We start from the raw sequence: 19,473 nt of genomic DNA, 5'->3' as shown, positions 1-19,473 counted from the left end.
GGCCCTCTCTTGTGGGTTTTGTGCTTGGAGGCTCGTCCTGGGGACCTCCGCCTCTCTTGATGGCAGCCGGGTTGTGACTCCTCTGTAATTCTGCTTTGCCCCTCGAGTTGGTCCCCTTTCTTGCTCTTGGAGCTTGGACCCCCTGAAGGGAGACGGATGGAAACCCCTGTCTATGGCTCTGCACCGCCTGGGAAGCCAGGGCTGGCGCTGGACACTCCAGCCAGGCTGCTTGGCCTGCTGAGTTGGGCCGTGGAGCCGAATGGCTGGCGCCCCCAGTCTCCCAACTTCTCCTAAATATGGTCAGTGTTTGTCGTAACTCCCACCCCCGTCTGCCTGAACTGCAGATTTAGGCTTGGCCCTCCTCCTCTCTCTAGACTTAGTATAAACCCTCATTATAACCGAGATTAGCCTTAGTGAGAAGTACACATGGGTTCGCAGGAGCAGCAAATCCCAAACAGCATCTCCAGCGCTTTGATGAGCGCGACACACCAGCGCTTGTCCCTTTAGTCTTCTGAAATCCCGTTCCGGATCCTGGCTGGAGGCATTGCTGCAGCCCGGGATGGGTCCTTGCCAGGAGCACGCCGGCCCCAGGCCTAGCTCCCCTCTGTCCTCCGGGCGGTTCACTGGTGGACCTCCAGAAGATTGCACAGCTCTGAGCCTCATCTTCCTGGTGTCTGTGTTTTGCAGATACAGTGAAAAATAGAAATTAAATATACTATTGCATGAAGTTGTAAGAACTTAGCTGGGCTCCCCGTGAGACTCCGTGTGTGCTCTCCTCGTGCATGGACGATGCTAGCCACGTCGATGACAGACAGTGTGGCATAGCGGCAAGGGAAGGGAGCCGGACAGCCTGGGCTTGACTCCTGGTTCTCTCCCTTCCTGGTGACTGAGCCTGGGGCGAATTACTGGACCTTCCTTTGTCTGCGTGTCCTTCTGTCCGGGTGAGGGCAGTGCTGATAGCATTCCACTGGGTTATTGTAGGGGTTCGAACCCGGGCCACGCCGAGGGGAGCCCGCCCACCGTGAGCATGATCGCGTGCTAGGGAGGATTGGTTCCCATCCTTTGTTATTGTGATTACCACGTTGTTTTAGTGGCCGCGGGACCTTGGGCACAGAGCCTCAGTTTCCCTACGATGAAGTGGGGACGTGGCGCCCGCTGCAGAGTTCTGCTGACACGTGTGAGGCCGCAGGGCCACCGGGCCTGGGGCGCCCGCTGAGTGCTGGCTCTCTTGCTGGCCCTGCCTTCCTCCCCCCAGGCTGTGAAGTTCTGTAGCTAAGTAACCCTGGCTGATGTGTGGCTTTTGACGGTGGTGCGCGCAGGAGAGACGCATGTGCCGCCTCCTCCTTTGGGTGACAGCTGTTTCCAGGCAGATGCCTCCCCCATGTTCTGGAGCAGCGAAGAAAGGGGAGAGCGTCTCAGATTTAAATTTGGAATGCGCGCAGAATCACACCAACCCACAGGGCCCACAGGCTGGGTGATCTTCGGGCCGCTGCTGCTGCAGGCGCCCAGCCGGGGGGCACGTGGGGTGGTATGGGGTCTGGCGGGGGCTCTTGAAGGTCCAAGTGCCACGGGAGTCCCAGAAGAGCTCACAGGGCCGGGGAGCAACCACTGACTGCTCATTCCAGAAGGGTCTCTCTTGGTCGCTGGTCTGCTGGGCACAGCACAGGCGTGACACTCCAGTGGGAGGGATGTGCCCATCAGGAGGAGGGAGCATGTGTGGGGATTCAGGTCTGCTTCCCAAGGGTGCCCCCTCCCCCCCCGCCAAGCAGTGCCCTCTGGCCTCAGGGAGTGTCACCCACAGGACCTTGCTCACCCCTGGGCAGAGAGCTACTCACTGATATGCTGGCCTTACCAGGGACCTGGGTGAGGGGCCCTTGCCCATGACAGGCCTCCTACTCTGACCCACAGAGCCACTCAGAGATGGACAAGTGCACCCTGGGGTGAGGGCTATAAGGCCTCTGCACTGTCAGGTGAAAGGAATGGCAGTGTGGCCCTGGAATGTGCAAGAGAGGTTGGAGAGGGAGACGGGGACAGGGCAGTCGTGCTGGGACAGGCCGTGGGTGGGTGGTGGCCGTGGACTGGGAAGTGTTCTTCCCTACCTATCTGTTTAGGATTCCCACCTTGGGGTACCCCACAGTTGCGAGCTGGATAACTCTATTGCAGGAGGTCTCCTGTTCATTCGTCACCCTAGGAAGACTCCCAGCTAAACCCTGGCCCCTGGCAGACCACAACCCACCCTGTTCCAGCTCCAGGAGCGTCTGCTCTCCTAAAGGACAGTGGCAGGAATAGGGACATCTGGTCAAACTCTGAGCCTCTCCTGGGGTGGGGGTCAGAGACACCCCCCCAGGCCCCAGAGTGGCTCCATCTCTGGAGGAAACACGGGCCAGCTCGCCTGCCCAAGAAGCCCAAACCCTGTGTCCCTGAGGCTGTTTTTCCTCAGATGTGGCCTCAGGGGACAAGGGCTAGGTGTTAACAGGGCTCCCAGAACACATCTGGGGCAGCAGTCCCATCCCTGATGGGAGACTGCACTGGACCCAGCTTCTCCCTCCTCCTCAACTCCCTGTGCAGCAATGTCCTCGGAGCACCAGGACTGGCTTCCATGCACATTCTCATTTTCCTTTTGCATCTTTGAGGAGTCTTTCCCCTGCCCAGGCACCGGAGCAGAGGGAAGACCACAGTCTTTAAACTATCCGGTCTCATACCTGCATATGTACACAAAAATAAGCCTGAATGCTTTTTCATAGTGTGCCATTTGCTGTCTATTTTTAACTTGTACATGCAAGGCTCCAAAGAAAATTCTGTGAGGGAGGAAGAGCGTATTGAGGTCGCCGATAGACAATCACCCAAAACCCTAAGGTAATGGCGGAAATGACATCCTTCATAAAACACAAGTCTCTCAGAGAGAGGGCCACTTCTGCAATAGGCACCGTGAGCGGCTGCGGTCCCTTGTCTTCTGCCGCCACGCACTTAATTCGGTTCCAGCCACGTCAGGAAGACTTGAGAAAAAAAATCCCACCATTAAAGACGTGCTCTTTGTTTTTTCAATCTGTGACCCCAGAAATCTCTTTAGCAAGCCACGGTTCAGTGAACTGGCACACAGCAGCCGTTCGGCAGTGGAAAAATCATAAAACAGATGGAAGCTTTACATTTTTGTTTAGTTTTTAAGAGCAGTTTTTATAACATCGCTTAAAACCATTCTGATGCATCATACTGTTTACACTCGAAGCTTTGTAGCTAAGATGTTTACAGTATGGAGAATGTTTTAAGATATTTTATAGTTATGATATTTGGATAATTGGCAAGGAAAAAAATAGTTTGTTGAGATTGCAGTGATGTTGGTAATCGCGAAGTAACTTATGAGTCTCAATAAATATGTCCAGTTTGGTGGAAAGTACAAACTCAGTTAAAACAAAACAACACAAGAGGGAATATCTTTTTAGTGAAATCATTTCCTTTTCTTAATCAAAAGATGACAGGCAAGGCTTTAGAACTCCCATCTGCGCGGCACCACACCACGGCCCCGAGCAGGCTGCGTCTCCTTTTGCGACTGATAGCTGTACCACGTCGGGGCCGTTGCTATCCTGCATGGGTTCATGCAAACAGCAGAGTGAATAAGGTTCGGTTTCAGCAGGCCACCTTAAAACAAACCCGCCCCCGCCCCCCCCAGATCTCTGTGCCCTGGAACTTACAGAGATTGTTTTTAATGTCAAAGAATTTATGCAGAGCTAGGGTTTGGAACTCCTTTTTTTTTTCTTTCTTTTTTTTAACTGCCCAAAATGGCATTAATCAAAAACAATAACTCCTTTTAACTTTTCTAAGTGCTCTAAAGGAAAGTATGAAATAATCTGTGTGTGGGCCACAAATGTGGAGAATGCAAACATTTCACAATAAACATGTTTAAATGAAAGTCCCTGGCAAGATAGTCTGAAAGATAGTACATGCTGGGTTAATTAATGCATACTCATAAAAATAAACCTCACTTTTAAGATTTGACCAATAAAAATCATTAGCATATTTGGATCAGATGACTTTATGTATACATTGAACTTCTCCACTGCACATTGTCCTTGGAATGCCTGGAAACAGATTTCAGTTTGAAGTCTGAACTCCCCTTCTATCTGCTGTTTGTGTTTCCAATACAGTGATACGATGATTTATTCAGGTTTTATCTGTTATACCTGCAATTGATCTACTGGTGATGGGATTAAATTTATCATTTTAGTTGTATAAATCATGGTTAGATAGCCAAAAAATGTTTAGTTGCATAAAAATTCCTATTGTCTGCTTACAACACACCATGTTTGATTTTTGCTATACTCAAATTACGATAGCACATTATTTTTACTCCCAAGATGTTTCTTTTTTGCCATCTGAAAGTGAATCATTTTGGCCTCTCCACAAACGCTACCTTTAAAGCAAGCATTTTCCTGAAATCATACATGCAAACCGATGTTGACTTCGGGGTGTGGATCAGGCAGTGTTCTGAGGTTCTGCTAAATTAGAAATCACATGATTTTTCTAAAGCCTAATTACACTATGCAAGGTTCTGGTGTTATGTTGTGCTTTTTGTACAGGAAAAGATAAACGGCCACAAAGACCTCTTGGTCTGAAGGTGACAGTGAAACTCAACTCATTTTAAAAGAGCTGAGACTGGAATTCATAAGCCTGGTAGGAGTTAAGTTGGGACCATCCAGACAGTGAAATTCTGAACCTAAGATAATGCTGCACTTCAAATCCTTATGAAAATAAAAACAACCCGACACAAATTATTGAGGGAAAGACTCCAGTATGAGTTTAATTTTATCCAACTTTATTGGCAGCTTATTTTGAACTAATGTGCAATAAAATTGCCAAGCAGAACAATTCAAAGAAATGAGAAAATACATTTTTGTGGTTGTTGTTGCTTTCTTACACGGTTTGTTTTCATAAAGACTGTAGGGCGGCGAACACCTGAAGAAATGACTGGGGTTTTGTCAACCGTCGTGCTTGGCCAGGGAGTGGCAGGGCTGGTCAGGCCTGCTGGGATGAGCCCGTTCACAAAAGGACAGGGACTGGTCCTGGGCTTCGGCGGGTCCCAAGGCTGCTTCCCTGGGGCCGCCCCCATGGGGACACATGTGGGCCCCTGGGGAAAACCTTCTATGGTAGCATCACGCTAGCTTGCCTGGGAGCAAGATAAGTACCCGCTCCTAAGAAAGTGCCTTTCAGATGACTGTTTCTGGAAAAGGGCTTGCAAGTCTGAGGGAGCCAGCAAATTGTAAACAGTGTTGGCTTTATACCCTCATTTTGTACCAGAGACTCAACATTGCCTATTTTAGAGAGCATGTGTTTATGCCTCCAGAACGGACCTCCGCATGTGTACGTTCATCCAGAAGCCTACACCTAGTGGTTCCTGGGGTGGGCGAACGTCTCTCTGCAATAGTCATCACAAGCTCCATGGACTGATGTGGACCAGCTTCTCAGCACCTCCCTCTCCCAGTGCAGGGGGCTGGCCCTGGGGGATGCTCCCCCTGGGGGAGGTGTCTGCAGGAAGGTCTTTCCCCTGTGGGCCGGTGCCCATCCAGAGACAAGGAGGGAAGGGGTGGTGTGCAACAGGGCTTCTGACTGGGGGTTTCAGAGGAGCCCCAGAGCCGCCAGGCAATGGGATTAACACTCCAACATGCATGCATGAATTTGCCATGGCAAAGGCCCATGGTTTCTACAGATTTTTGCGGGAGTGCCTTTCTTGTTTGTATCTGTAAAACGGATACACTCTTGTGGACGGACCCTTTGATGTAAAAAACTGGGAGATGGTGATCTATTCTTGGAGAAACCAGATGCTGCTCAGGACACAGACACACACTTCTGCTGCTGAGAAAGTCCCACCCACGGATGCTGGGGTGGGTTGGGGAGGAGGCAGGAGACCCATCACCCCCCCGTGTGCCATAGGAAGTGTGCCATTTGAGGACTTCTTAAGGTAATGTGTCGATGTGATGGTTGTGATGGCCACAAGCAGAGAGTGTTGGGGAAGTGAGCCAAAGCCTTGGGTGGGACCCAGAAAGCAGGCCAAAGGGGAGGTCCAGCCCAGGGTGCTGCACTTGGGGGGATGGGAGCCAGTGCTGATGTGCACACCTGTGCCAACTCTCAGGTCTCATCCCCCATGCTCGAGGCCTTCCTCCAGTGACGGGCCTCAGACTGGGGACCCGATGTGTGCCTCCTTTGCTTCCTCGTTTGTGCCAACCCTGGGGCTTTTGTCTCAGTTACTTCTTGCCCCTCCCTCCCCTCGCCCCCTCACCAGCACCTGCCATGGTCTGGAAGCTGGAGCAGAGTGGTTATGTACCAAGGCTGGGCTTGTGCTGGCCTCAGACACTCAATTTCTCCACGGCCAGAAGGTCCTTTGGAGACCTGTGAGTTCAAGCCCCAAATTGTACACTTGGGAGTGTCCAGGCGTGCAGAGAAGGGACTCCAGGGGTTGATAGTGGCCTGTCGGCGGGGCTGGGTGCAGAGCAGGCTGAGGATCCCTAGCCCTGTGGCCTTGTCCCTGTGTCACTCCTCTTGTCTAGTTCAGTGTATGTGAGCTCACCTTCTGTAGGGGGGGACCCAGGATAGATGGCCAAGCCTGTGAGATTTTCCCCCTCCTTCTGGCTTATCTTTTAGTATAACAACAACAGCAACAGCTAACTACGTGCCAGGCACGTCATCTCAATTAATTAATCATTAATTAATTATCTCACTTAATTCAACTCTTGCAACAACCTTATAAGACTGGTACTATTATCATTCCCATTTTACAGATCAGGAAACTGGGACTTAGCCAGGTTTTTGGGTGCTCCAGTCAGAAATGTCACGGGGGAACGTTCACGCCCAGGTCCCCCCCCAAAGTTGGGATGCCCTACACTGTCTCCCCGCTGCTGCTAGGAGATGACTTCAGAATCTACATGGCCCAGCATGTTTCTCTTTGATACAGCAGGACATCGATTTTACATATTAAATGAGGAATACATACTGTGATTTTTAAAAAAATTCGGGCAGTATTATATAAAATTTCCAACTGAAACAAATTGATGGAAGAGAACCTGTGAGTCAGTTTCAAGACAACTCCTAATAGGTAATGGTACAGGTATATGCAGATGTGGTGAGGAGAAGGTGGTATGCAGGTGACGGAAATTTGGCTCAAACTGTCCCTCCTCTAGTTAAGGTGTGAGGAAAGAGGAAAATGCAGTCAGTCTGCTCCGAGAAATTTCTGATGAGTTCCTGTCTTCGTTCTGGGAGATGATCTCTGACAGGGTCTTATGGCCAGTTTGTTGAAGGGTATTTCGTTCTCCTAACATGGGCCTAAGGCAGCATTAGCTACCGCAGGCGCCGTAGATCCAAGAAGCCTGTATTCTTCCTCAGGGCTCATGCCTGGGGCTGAGGCTCAGTTTGCCTGCCTCAAAGGGAGCTGGCCTCTAGCTGGGGATTAATGGCCGGGCTGGAAGTAGAAGAAAGGAGCTGGAGGCTAAGCAGGGCTGGAGGCGTCTCTCTAGCTTTTGTGCACCTGAGCAACGCCAGGTTGACTAGGTGTTGATGACTGTCCTGGCGTTCGCATGTGGTCCTGCTGACTCCCAGGAATCCAGGACATGACTCCCCATGCAACTAACAGTAATGAACAATTTTCTGGCCATCCGGAAGTCGCCAGTCCAATAGTTCTCAAACTGGCTTCCGTGACACCCCAGAAGTTCCAAGGAGAGGTCATGAGAGCCAAAGGAAGGGGAGGACTCAGGGCTCTCCTCTGCGGATTTGACTGTGTTCTTCCATCCACTCACATGTGGGAAGATTTCCTTGGAAAAGGACAAAGCTCAGAACACGATCTAGACCAAGTTCTTGGTTCTGTAGATAGCAAGCCAAGTTCCACAGAAGAGCAAAGAATTATAAAGATGAACTCTGGATAGTCATTTTAAGTAGAAAATGTCTATATTCAGGCAAATCAGTGGAGCTTGGTAGAAGACATAAAGTAAACACTTGAAGGCAGCCGTGAGTGTTCCTATGGTCTAGTCCCCTGCTTCGAATAGCCTGGCCACCAGCACATTTGGTAGAGCTGGATGTCCACCTGGGAGCAAGCTCTCCACGGGCAGGGGACCCAGAACCCACAGGGCAGAACCATCGGCCATCTCCGATGATGATGGCTGCTAGCTGAGCCGTAATTGGCTCCAGACCTTGAGCTACGCACTATTGGGTACGTTATCCCCATTCAGGGAATGAAGCAGTGGAGGCTGGGGTGATGGTGTGGCTCGTCCAGATCAGTTCCGGTGCGTCCCGGGCCCTAGGCGACGATGTGTGCCCCTAACGGCTGTGGCTCCTGCCCCCTGGGAAGACTCTGTCAAGGTCCAGCAGGTGCAGGGGTGCACCGGGCAGCTGTCTCCTGGTCAGACCCACCTGACCGACTTCTCTCCTCCTCCAGGGTCAGCCAGGAGGTGGGAATGTTTGCCTCCCCCATGAACCTGGGAGAGTTTGTGCAGAATCCTACTGGCTGCCCCACCCGGTTCTCTGGGAGTCTGTGCTCTTTGAGAGACGAGAAGGAAGCCAAGGATGGGTGACCAAACCCCGTGACAAAGAACAAGTCCTTACCTACTGTTTTTTCTCATACATTGTCCATGAGCCCGCTGGGTGGGCCTGCAGGAGCTGGTGTAGATACTTGCCCATTAAAAAGATACCAGTGGTGTTCTTTCATCCATTCATGAGGCACTTTTCATTTACATATGCATTTGTGCATTTACACTTTAATCCATGCATTTATTACTTTTTTAAAAAACTCTTTCACTCTTCACTTATCTCTGTCCATCCATTCAAGCAGACCTCCTTGCATCTAGTCACTTCTTCACCTATCTGTTCATGGATGCGTTAGTTAGTTCATTCATTCAACAGATGAGACACTTTGAAATGAATTCAAGCCTTTGGGGAAATGGGGAATAGTTTAACCATGACCCCAGGTAGGGCCTGGGCATCTTTCTCATCATCGGGTGTAGAGGCACATGACGTCTGGTACATAGTGCTGGAGGTCCCGGGAAGGAATCGTTGGCCTGTGAGAGGCACCGCTTAGCCTGTCCACCATGACTGGGGGAATCCATGTACCACTTGTGTGCTGGGGTCTTTGAGGCCTCCCTCCCCAGGGCTTCCCCATTGCCTGAGAATTTATAGGGTCCCCCCAGGACCTCCTCAACAAGTCCTGTGACCCTGAACTATCCTTGGGCTGCTCCTGGAATGTGAGACCTGGCAGAATTTCCCATGGGGAAGCAGTAGACAGTTAGGTCCAAGGAACCAAGACTGTGGTGTGACAGGACAGGAGGGGCTGTCTGTCCAGATGAACTCATGTAGTGAGTGGGTAGGAGATGCAGGTGAGGGCATCGGGGGGATACAAAAGATACCAAGGGTCCTAGAGAACTACCATTTCCTTCACTTCCTCCACCAAGGTTTCATCCATTTTCTTTTTTAGAACTTCACATTATCAATGAAAGGCGGGTGAGATGAATGCCCCGACTCCTGTTTCACTAGTTGAGATTCTGGGTTTGGAAGCACAGAAACCATAAAACGCAATGCAAAGGTGAGGTGAGATTTCTAGCTGTAGTGGTCATGTTGTCTGCCTGCAAGCCAGGCTAAGAGCGAGTATTTTACACTTGGACGTGAAGTATTTGCAGACGGACCTGCCTCCACCAAACGGGTGAGGATTAAACATAACTTCCGTGCCCGAGTTGGTGTCATGAATATAGGCTGATCGTTCCGATGGCTTAGACGTGGGCTTCTTTTGGTTTGCTGAGATGGTTCTTTGCTCTCCCACTCAACTGTCCTTACTGTGCACGACTCCAGATGCATAGAGGTGTTTTTCCTGCTTTACACACTGTGTTTCAAGAATCTGGCTACAAGGATCATTTGGATGAGTAGAACGTCAACCAATGGCTTTCATCCATACGGGCTGGGGTGAGGGGGATCTGTTGGTCCCAGAAGATGTTTTCTGCCCTTCCCACTCTATGAATACTTTCCACGCTGCCCAGAAGGCGGCATGGGTTACCAGTTGGAAACTCACCCCGCCTTCCTTTAGACTGTACTTAACTCCCAAGGCACCCTCCTTCCCCCAGGTACTCATGAAGCCTCACCCCAAGAAACCAAGCTGCTCACTACAAGGTGGCCAGTAGTACCTGTGTATCAGAACCCCGCCCACTTGAATCTCAACTCGTGGCCAATCAAAAGAGTTCTTATTACCGCCGGTTTCCTAGGCAACCGAAGCGTCGCCATGCGAAGGACTGCAGGAAAAGGGAGACGCAGGCACGCGCGCAGTTCCCCCTGTGGGTTGCCTTCATCCTCCATCCGCCTCGGCGCCCAACCCTGCCCTCACCGTCCAACCGTCCTTATGCTTATTGCTCGTCTTGATTTAAAATACACAGCCATAAACACTCAGGACAGTCAGCAGCATGGCCGGATATAATATTAATTTCTTTTCTGGTTTATTTGTGAAGGAGTCAACCATATAAATCACTTTAAGCCACTAAGACAGAAAGTGAAATCACGTCTTGAAATGGAGAAGTATAGTGTGTTACCATTAAAATCCAAGGAGAGTATGTGATCAATTTGAAGTTCCTAATGTAGGTATAGTTTTGTTAACCTTGCTTTAGATGATGTGAAACGCTCAGAAAGTTCCCCCCCCCTCCGTTTTAGTGGGAAGCGTTGGGTACCTATCAGCGGCATATCATTAGGAAGTCTGGTGTCTGCTGGACGGTCTCCTTGTAATGCCATTTTTCATGACTTGTTTAATTAACAACCATTTTTGACCTAGACTTGTTATAAAAGTGTTGCTATTCTCTCCTGCTAAATTATGTCTAATGAACATATTTGCATGTTATCAGATATAGCAATATATCATTTCAAATTTTGGCGTTTAAGCCTGCATCACTCAAAACAGCTTTTGTGGATTAGTAAGCAGGTGAAATAAAAAATCTCATTTCATATCTGACATTAATAACTTTCAGGGGGAATGAGCATTGGCATTTATGTCTGGACCAGAATCGAGCCCAATGTCCTAGAAACACAAGGGCAGCAGACAAACCTACTCACCAGATAGGAAAATAAATCATGCATAATGCAGAATTTCTACCTTACATGTTAATTAATGTGTGCAATCAATTACTGATGTTACAATATGAGAAAGAAACTGGTGGGGAATGGGGTAATAAAAAATACCTATAGATTTATCTGCTTCTTTTTTCTATTTAAACAAATAGTCTTCAAGCCTGTGAATGCTGTGTTGAGACATGCTCTGAATAATAAGCATCATAAAATCTAATCAGATTTATAAGAGGAATTGATTGTTGTGGCAGGAGGAGAGGGTGGAAAATAAGCCGAAATTTAAGTGTTAATTTTTATGCTAATCCACAGTGGCTTCATATGAAGCAATTTTGTTCTGCGCCACAAATATAAAATTGTCCCTTGCAGAGAAATGTCAGCTTGCTAGACCTGAAAGCAGTAATTTATTAGGTATGTTTCTATTAGTATGTGTCACAGTTGTTAGCAGGCTATACACACAATGGTGCTTCATACTTATCCTCCAAGTCTCAGAATGTTTCAGCTCAGTGGCTGGAACGTGGGGCATTAATACATTATCATATGCGGGGTGGTCTGTGCCCTGTGGACAAAAGGCTATTTAATACAATTTAATGTCATTCTGAGAAGAAGTGGAAAAATAAAGACGGGGAATAAAATGGCATCTGTGTGTTTCACAGTGCACTCATGCACAAACCCTCAGTTTAAGAGGTATGACATTTCTGCCAAGAAAAAGAATAAAACTGGGGCATTTTTTTTTTATAACCTGTTCCCCACTGCAGTATTTTCTAAATGCTATTAAGTGATCGATTTACACGGCCCCATGATGATGTCATCCATAAGAAGGGGAATGCAGATGATAGCAAAATACTAGTGACAGTGACCTTGTTTCAGAATCCTTGGAACCCTGTCAGCTTTGCTTCCAGTATATGGTTTCAAAGAATGTACTTTTTGGACAATATCTAGTTACTGGGTAGTGAATTAATAGAGTTAAGGCTCTGATGCAATTCACATATAGGTCAATTACATGCGCCAACATCTGCTCTGTCACTATCATTTGCATATAGCATTCATATGTTAATGATGCCTCTTTTTACTCAAGTAATATATTTAAAAAACAAGATTTGCATATCAGTTTGGATCAGTATATTACAAGCAATTTATCATTTTCTCCTTCTTGTTATGATTTTAAGAACAATATCTTGAGTGATGGCTGCTATATTTGAGCACGGCTCTGATTTATACAAGAAACCCTTCAGTGGGAAAGCTTCCATTCTAAAGCTGCTTAAAGCCTTATAAATCAATAATGACACAGATGGACTGGTGATAATCTATTTAGAATGCCTGATAGCAAATATTGTTGTACAGATGATTAGAGTGGTAACTGTTTTAGCAGAAAGCCTCGCCTCTCTTTGTAAATGGTAAGTTTGAACAAAAAAGTGCTCGCACACAGACTTCGTGTCAGGAAATCTCCGCGCTGGGTCTGGATTGCAGAGGGGAGAACATAGGGGGAAGAACAAAGGGGCTTCCCGCGCTCCTGCCAATATAATCATATCAATCCCTGTTTCTTTAACAAAACAGGACCTCTTAATGGAATTGTGTCTTCAGGTGTAAATAGCATTAAAAGCTGCTTCTCCTCTCTTCCTTGCCCTGATACAGCACAAGGAGTGGGAAAATAAAGTGGAGGTTGTCAGAAGTGGCAGCTGCTTGGAATCCTGATAAATATAAGCTTTTATTGATCTGATGAAAATGAAAGATCCCAGTGCTAGGCAGTATTTAGCTTCTTGTCTACAGCACGTCACTGGTGGCCTTGCATTGGGATAGATTTTCATTCTCCTACACCGGATTTGATTTCATCTTTAACCTTTTCAGTTGAATTTCCTTGACCTCTGCATATTGCTGTGATTTGGTGAATTTGTTACATTTCACTTTACATCATTTCTTTCTCTATTTCCTTTTGTGATAGGGAACCGGGACGCCCCTCTGGCGATCTGTCAGTGCCTGGATCGGCTACATCTTTTCTGGGGTATTTTGTTACCAGACTGACAGTCCTTAAGACAAGTATGCAGTTAAGCTGCTAAGGTAAGTCTTACAATATTAGAACTCTTTGCCCTGGACACACATCATTTCCTCCTGCTTTGTCGAGTTGACCTAACACAAATCCCAACCAAACAGCCCTTTGCTTTCTCCTCCTGGCCAGGGGCTTCCTCCCAGCCTCCCCCCACCACCAGGGCAGGTAGGACCAGTCCGCCTGCCTGAAAGCTCTGGGTGAGTGGTGGCTGGTGGGACCTTTACCCAAATGTGGTGCGGGGGTGTGGGGGGGGTGGGGGAAAAAAGGTGACTTTCCCCCTCTGTGGCTTAATTCCCTTCTCAAGTTTTCTTCTGGGATAAATCTGAGGCTTCAGTTCACAATCCTGAGGTGCCGCTAACATATTCTGGTTCCGAGAAAGGGCCGCTGTTATTTTGAGTAGTTTTGATACAACCAAATCAAAGTGAAGATTTGAAATAGCTTTTCTGAAAGCCCAAGTTGAAGTCATAAATTATTCTGCACCATGATTCTTTCTGATAGTAAAACCATACCTCTTTGCCTGACATTGCTGAAATGTGGAAAAGGGAAAGTTAAAAATAAAATGAAACATTTAAATCTTGGCTGTTGAGAACCTCAGATAGACATCAAGGCCAGTCGATAAAGGCCCCTATCAATTAGGCTCCTACACTTATCATCAGATTCGGTTTATTAGCAATTGCACAGGTATGGGCTTCCGGCATTAAGGATGGGAAGGGCCAGGTGAAATGCAGGGAAAGACCATAAACTGGGAAGTGAGGCTGCAGGATGCCAAGGTGCGCTTGGTGGCAGGGCCCAGAGCTGCCGTGGTGCCCCTGCCTCGCGTGATCTTGTAGGAGAAAATATTTGCAGCAACAGGGTTGGAAATTTTCCTCCCCCCTCCCCTTTATTTGAGTAAAAAAGTGTTGATTTCACACCGTGGTGAGTGTTTTCCGTCAGTTTCTCGGTGGGTGTATTCCGTGTTAAGAACGAGGAGCGGTGAACAGCAGCCGTTGTGGCTTCCATCCGCGGCCGGGCAGGCCTGCCCTGGCAGCGGGGATGTCTGCGGAACACGGGGTCTTCTCCAGCGATGGAGAAGCCCAAGGGCTTCCCGGCCCTGGGCTTCCAGACTGAGCTGTTTGGCTAGTTCCCTCCTCAGCATATCACAGGCAGAACAATTTTTGGTTCCATAGCTGTTTGGTTGGGAAAACAAGCCTGTGATTGCCAGTAAGGTTTAGAATTTGCCTGCCAGATAAGGGAATGTCTGTGAAGACTATTTTCCCTCTTGGGAGGCAAAACACAGATGGGGGAGTTAGGAGTCTTACAATATTTAGCTGCTACATTGATGGTAGGAATTCTGCCGCGTGGATGCTCACAGTTTCTGAGAGCCGCGTGTAGCATCACTGCTCAGGGCCTCAGGTAGGGGAGACGGGTGAGGCTGGGTTTCCCGGGGGGGGGGGCCAGTGCACCTTCTTCGTCCGGAACTTTCCATGCTCTGTGCCTCTTGAGTGGGAGAGGAGACACTGCAAGGGTGCTGGCCATTTCCCTTGACCAGTCTTGGACAGGGAAGGAGAGAGAAGGTTGAGCCGCTGTGTCGGACCAGGTGGGGGGGACCAAGCAGGAGGCGCTGGACTGACTTGAGCTTCGTGTGTGAATGGACACAACCCTCCTTCGGGTGGTTTCTCAAACTCTGGAGAATAGGTCACGCACCAGCCTTACCAGGTTTTCTGCCTTGGAAGCCTGCATTTTAAAGAGCTACTCATCTCTGCATGCTCTGGGCCTCCAAGAAGATAAAGAACAATGATGCAATGTTCTTGGGATTGGCCGTGAGAAGGCAGGGAGATCTTCCCGCATGGAGAAGGTAAATCTTGGAATAACTTCAGGGTCATGTGCACTGGAAGTAGGATTTGCAACTTATATGCAAGAACAAATTCTGGGTTCTAGAGAACAGGAAGGGGGATAGATCTTAGAGACAAGCTCCTCCATCCTGACTTTCCAGCCTCAGCACTGGGGACTCTTGGGTCCTGAGTCGGACTCCCTCTCTGAGTAGCCTGGAGCCGTGATGTGCTAGCTGGGCCATTTCTGGACTCCTGAAGGGACCTGTCGGGACCCTTGCTTCTGTTCTCTCCACCAACGCCCTTCCTCCCCATCCTTTGAAATGGGCACTTGACCTTCAAAGTATTCTGTGAAATGCTGTACAAGGGCAGCTCTGGGACAAGCAGACAGCCCCCACAAAGCGCCAGTGCATAGAAACCCTAAGTGACCCATCAGGACCTGAACCTCTCACACGCGTCAGAAAATGATTTACTATCCCACCCCAGCATGGATTTCCGGAGAATCCCCAGCAAGGATCATGAGGTGGGGCCGTCCAGCCCTCCTCGGCGTCATCCTTCGGAAAGACCCCAGGGTGTGCAGAGGGCAGTGGATCTCAGAGGCCACAGGACCTTGCCCCCCTCTGACGGACGTGGTGGGGCCCCTCCGTGCCGGGTGGTGGGGGCAGGGCCCGGGACTGGGGCGCTAGCCCTGCCGTGGCTGCGGCTGTCCCGAGACGGCCCCGTTGTCCTGGCACAGCCGTATGAGTCAACAGCCCTCCTACAGCAGTAATTACTTCAGTTAAATGCTGTAGTAGCGGCACTCTGGGAGCACAGAGGAGGGAGCGAATAATTGTAATTTCTATGTGATAATGATGATAAGCCCTGCATATGTGTGTGGGGCTTTGCGTCGTATTTGATCTTCACCAGGAGATCTCCAGGCTCATGGAGGTAAAGATCAAGATCCCCGCAAACGCCTTCGTAGCAGCTGGATGAGGTAGGAAAGTAAGGTGGTGTGACTGCCGCGTAGCCCGAGAGAAAACGAAAATCAGAGATAATTCCGACTCTGGAAAACAGGCGGGGTGGAGCCGGTGGAGTCTCTTGGGATTATCTTCATTGTTGCCCGGTCCCTACCAGGCAGCTGCTGTTATTTGTTCCATTTTCCAGGCGTGGAAACTGAGGCCAGAGAAGTTAAGTGGCCTCCCTCATGTCACACAGCTGTTGGTTGGTAAGGCCAAGGTTGGAGCATGCTTCTTCCTGATTTTGAAGCCTGACCACTTGGCCATGGGGCAGCCCTGGGTACGGCCTTAGCCAAGACAGACAAGCTCCCTGCCCTTAAGGAGCATCTATTGTGGGGCTAGAGAGCAGGAAACAAGGCAACGGTGGATAAGCTGATGTCGGATAGTGATAAGCACCATGAGGAAGGTCTGGGTGGGAGAGAGGGCAGGAAAGTGCTCTACTTGGGAGGGGTCGGTGGTGAGGATGGCCCTCCTGAGGAAGGCACTTTGGAAGTTTGAGGTCTGAAGGACATGGAGGAGCCAGCCGGGTGACGGTCTGGAGGAAGGGCATTCCTGGGAGAGGGGACAGCAAGTGCAAAGGCCCTGTGGTGAGGGAGAATGTGGCATGTCTGAGGGACAGAGTACAGGCCAGTGAGGCTAGAGCACTGTGAGCTCTGGGGAGAGGGTAGGTGGGTTGGAGGGCCTGGGTTGGACATGGGTTTGCAGACCACGGCGAGGAGTGCTGACTTTGTTTTGTGTCTGTGTTGCTTGTGACCAGACGTGTGTCTTGAGAAGCCCAACTTCCTGGGTGTGGGGCTGCTCTGAGGTGCCCCGATTCTGTAAGTGACGTGAACCTGCTCTTGTTTGCCGTGGCCTGTATTTTCTGCTACAGGGACGTCTAAAGCTGGGAGTCAGGGATTGCAGGCCCTGTGGGTGCAGGAAAGGGAGCCGGCTGCCCTGGGGGCCCTGCCCTCAGAGGCGACATGGTGAGTCACGACCTGTGGCTGTTCATCCAGAGCTTCTTGGGCCCCCCAGCTGTGGGCTTGGGCAGAGTGCAGGTGGAAGGCTTCGGGGGTTCCCTTCTCGGGGAGCCGTGGTCTGCCCAAGTCCGCGTGGGCCTCTGCAGGGGCTGGCACGTCCCGTGCACTACTCCGAACTGAGCTGTGAGCACTGCCTGTTCATGCTGATCCAGGGGCTGTCCATGAACATGCAGACTGGGTCTCAGAGTCAAGATTCTTGGGGATTAGAGAACCCTGGGGCTAGCAGAAGCCGTGGCCATCAAAGCTACCTTTATTTTGTAAGTTTAGAGACTGAGGCCCAAGGCCTGTTTGTGCTCAGCCCGGCCCTCCCCTGACCACAGTGGGCTGCCCCTCAGGCCGCTGTGGGAAGTGTGGGGGCCGCTCCTTGCTGATGGAGGCCATGGCAGGGATTGGGGCCGTCTTGTGTGTCTAGCCGCTCCCACAGCACCTAGAACAGTTCCTGGTACATGGAGTGGGGGGCACTGATGGAGAGTTCTCACCTCTGCCGTTCGTAATCCACAGAATTCGTTGCAGCCTGCTTTAAGCAAACTCAGTCGATGTGTACCAAATCCACACTGCTTTCCAAATTTCCTGGAACGCAAGGATGGCCAAGCCTAAGGCCTACTTGGGTTTGATGTATGCCAACATTCAGGACACAGGGAGGCCAGGACCTGGCTGTGGGGTCCTGGTACCCATGCAGGTGATTGAGGGCTGCTGCTCTGCAATTCTAATCGGCCCATTTCAGGGCTGCAGAACCCCGAAGGTTTTGAACACAGATCATCAGTGCTGAAGCCAGCTCAGCTAGGGGAGGGTTTGGGCTCTGCCCCAGAGTGAGTTCCTGGGGATGGGGACACCTAGGGAGGCTTTGGCCCAGCCTTTTACTATGTGTCCTGGACAGGCCTTGGCTCTTTCTGGGGTGTTGTCCTAAACCCAAATGCAGGGTTTCAATGGTAAATGTGTGAAACTAGGGGTGGACAGAGCAGGCTGGGGAGAGCAGACCCTACTGAAAGCATCCCCTCAGCTTTCGTCATTGCAGCCACTGGGGCTCTGGGCAGACTTTTTTCCAGATCTTTGTAGTTTTTAAGGAAAGAAGTTTAAAAAAAAAATCCAGTTCTTTTTTTTTTTTCCTTTAATGTTACCAACTAATTTAAGTTTTAAAAAACCTTTCTGCAAATGCAAGGGTCTGTAGACTGGGCCGAGCTGCAGCCCGCGCTTTGTGAGGCCTGCACTCAGCACCGAGCACAGTGGGTGCTCAGGAAACGTGGCCTGTAACCCCCCTCCCCGCCCCCCTGGGATGCCCACAGGACAGTCCAGGCTCTGGGCAGGTACCGTGCACGGGACACACAGCATCTGCAGGTCCTCGATCCCCTCTGTGTTCCCGTGTTGTCTTCTCTCAGGGAGGCCAGGGGTAGCCCTGGCTGCACGGGGACATTTGCTGCCCCAAGGAGAGGAGAATGCACCCCTCTTCTGGGGAGGGTGGTCACGATGCCCCTTTGCCAGCCTCTGCATCCCATCTCACTGGGTTCCCCCCGACTCCTGAGTTATAAGGTGCCCACCCACATCTAATATGGGGACATGGCGATGGGTGAGTTCGATTCATGCCCTTCGGGAGCACATGATAGAACCGCCCTTCCTTCCTCCTACCTGTTGGAGGTCAATGCCTCCGGCCTCCTGAGCCTTGATGGGTCCTTGTGGCTGATGACCTCGTCTGCTCACCTGTGTTTGGGGAGGGGCGGTCCTGACCCTGCACCGAGGTGGCTGGAGGCTCTGGGCTGCAACTGGATATGCGTGGATCCTGGTATGATGTGGAAAGACAAGTTGTTTTCTGTCCTGGGAGGTCACGTGATGTGAGAGAAGATGGCAAGTCTGCTCAGCCCACCCCCTTGCCTGTCCCTTTCTAGTCCCATGACTGTGCCCCTTCGGCCAATGTGACCCATGTCCTCAGCTCCCTGAGAGGCAAGCAGGTCTGCTGAGGGGGCAGACTCCCATCTAGCTTCCAGGCTCCTGTCAGCGTGCTGGGGAGTGAGCCTCCCTGTAGTCTAAGTGCTTGGGTAGACGGTGGGCCGCTCTCCGGCCTCACTTCCTGTTGGCCCCTGCCTGGCTCCCTTCATCCCGTCCACATGCAACATGGAGTTTCTGTGTGTGTAATATTATTTGTTTTTATTTCTGTAATCCCTTTATTGTTTGCACAACTGCTGTCAGACTGTTGCCTGAAAGTATCACAGGATAATTGCAGAACGCCTGCATAAGTAATTTCTTATGAAATCGGGCCTTGTCTGCATATAAAATTGTTTTTCGTTGCTGCATACATGGACTTCATTATATGGAGGCTGTTTACCGGGCTCGCACCTTCCCCACAGGCCACAGAGACGGGAGGGCCTGACACCAGGAAATAATGAAATACTATCTTTATTCTTTTTCGGTCAGACGACATTTCTGGAGGGCGGCCGTGGGGGGGACGTGGTCAGGAGGAGCCTGGCCCTGGAAGGAGCAGAGGCTCTGGTCTAGGTGGGGGAGGCCCTGGGCCAGGTGGGGCCTCGCACCGGCCTCCCAGG

At 50.2% G+C, this 19,473-nt stretch overlaps 1 protein-coding gene across 18 annotated transcripts in view; it reads left to right on the top strand.

Annotated features, from left to right (window-relative positions):
- Nucleotides 1-19,473, top strand: part of ZNF536 (zinc finger protein 536) — a 431,212-nt gene that overhangs the window by 99,459 nt on the left and 312,280 nt on the right. For all 18 annotated transcript variants that reach the window (XM_034638014.1, XM_034638019.1, XM_034638018.1 and 15 more), the window contains one exon: nt 13,013-13,128. The gene's annotated coding sequence lies outside the window, so the exon portion shown is untranslated. The remainder of the gene's footprint in view (nt 1-13,012; nt 13,129-19,473) is intronic.

This window comes from Ailuropoda melanoleuca, chromosome 12 (genome assembly GCF_002007445.2).
Source record: "Ailuropoda melanoleuca isolate Jingjing chromosome 12, ASM200744v2, whole genome shotgun sequence".
NCBI lineage: Eukaryota > Metazoa > Chordata > Mammalia > Carnivora > Ursidae > Ailuropoda > Ailuropoda melanoleuca.
This window is presented reverse-complemented; position numbering and strand designations above follow the sequence as displayed.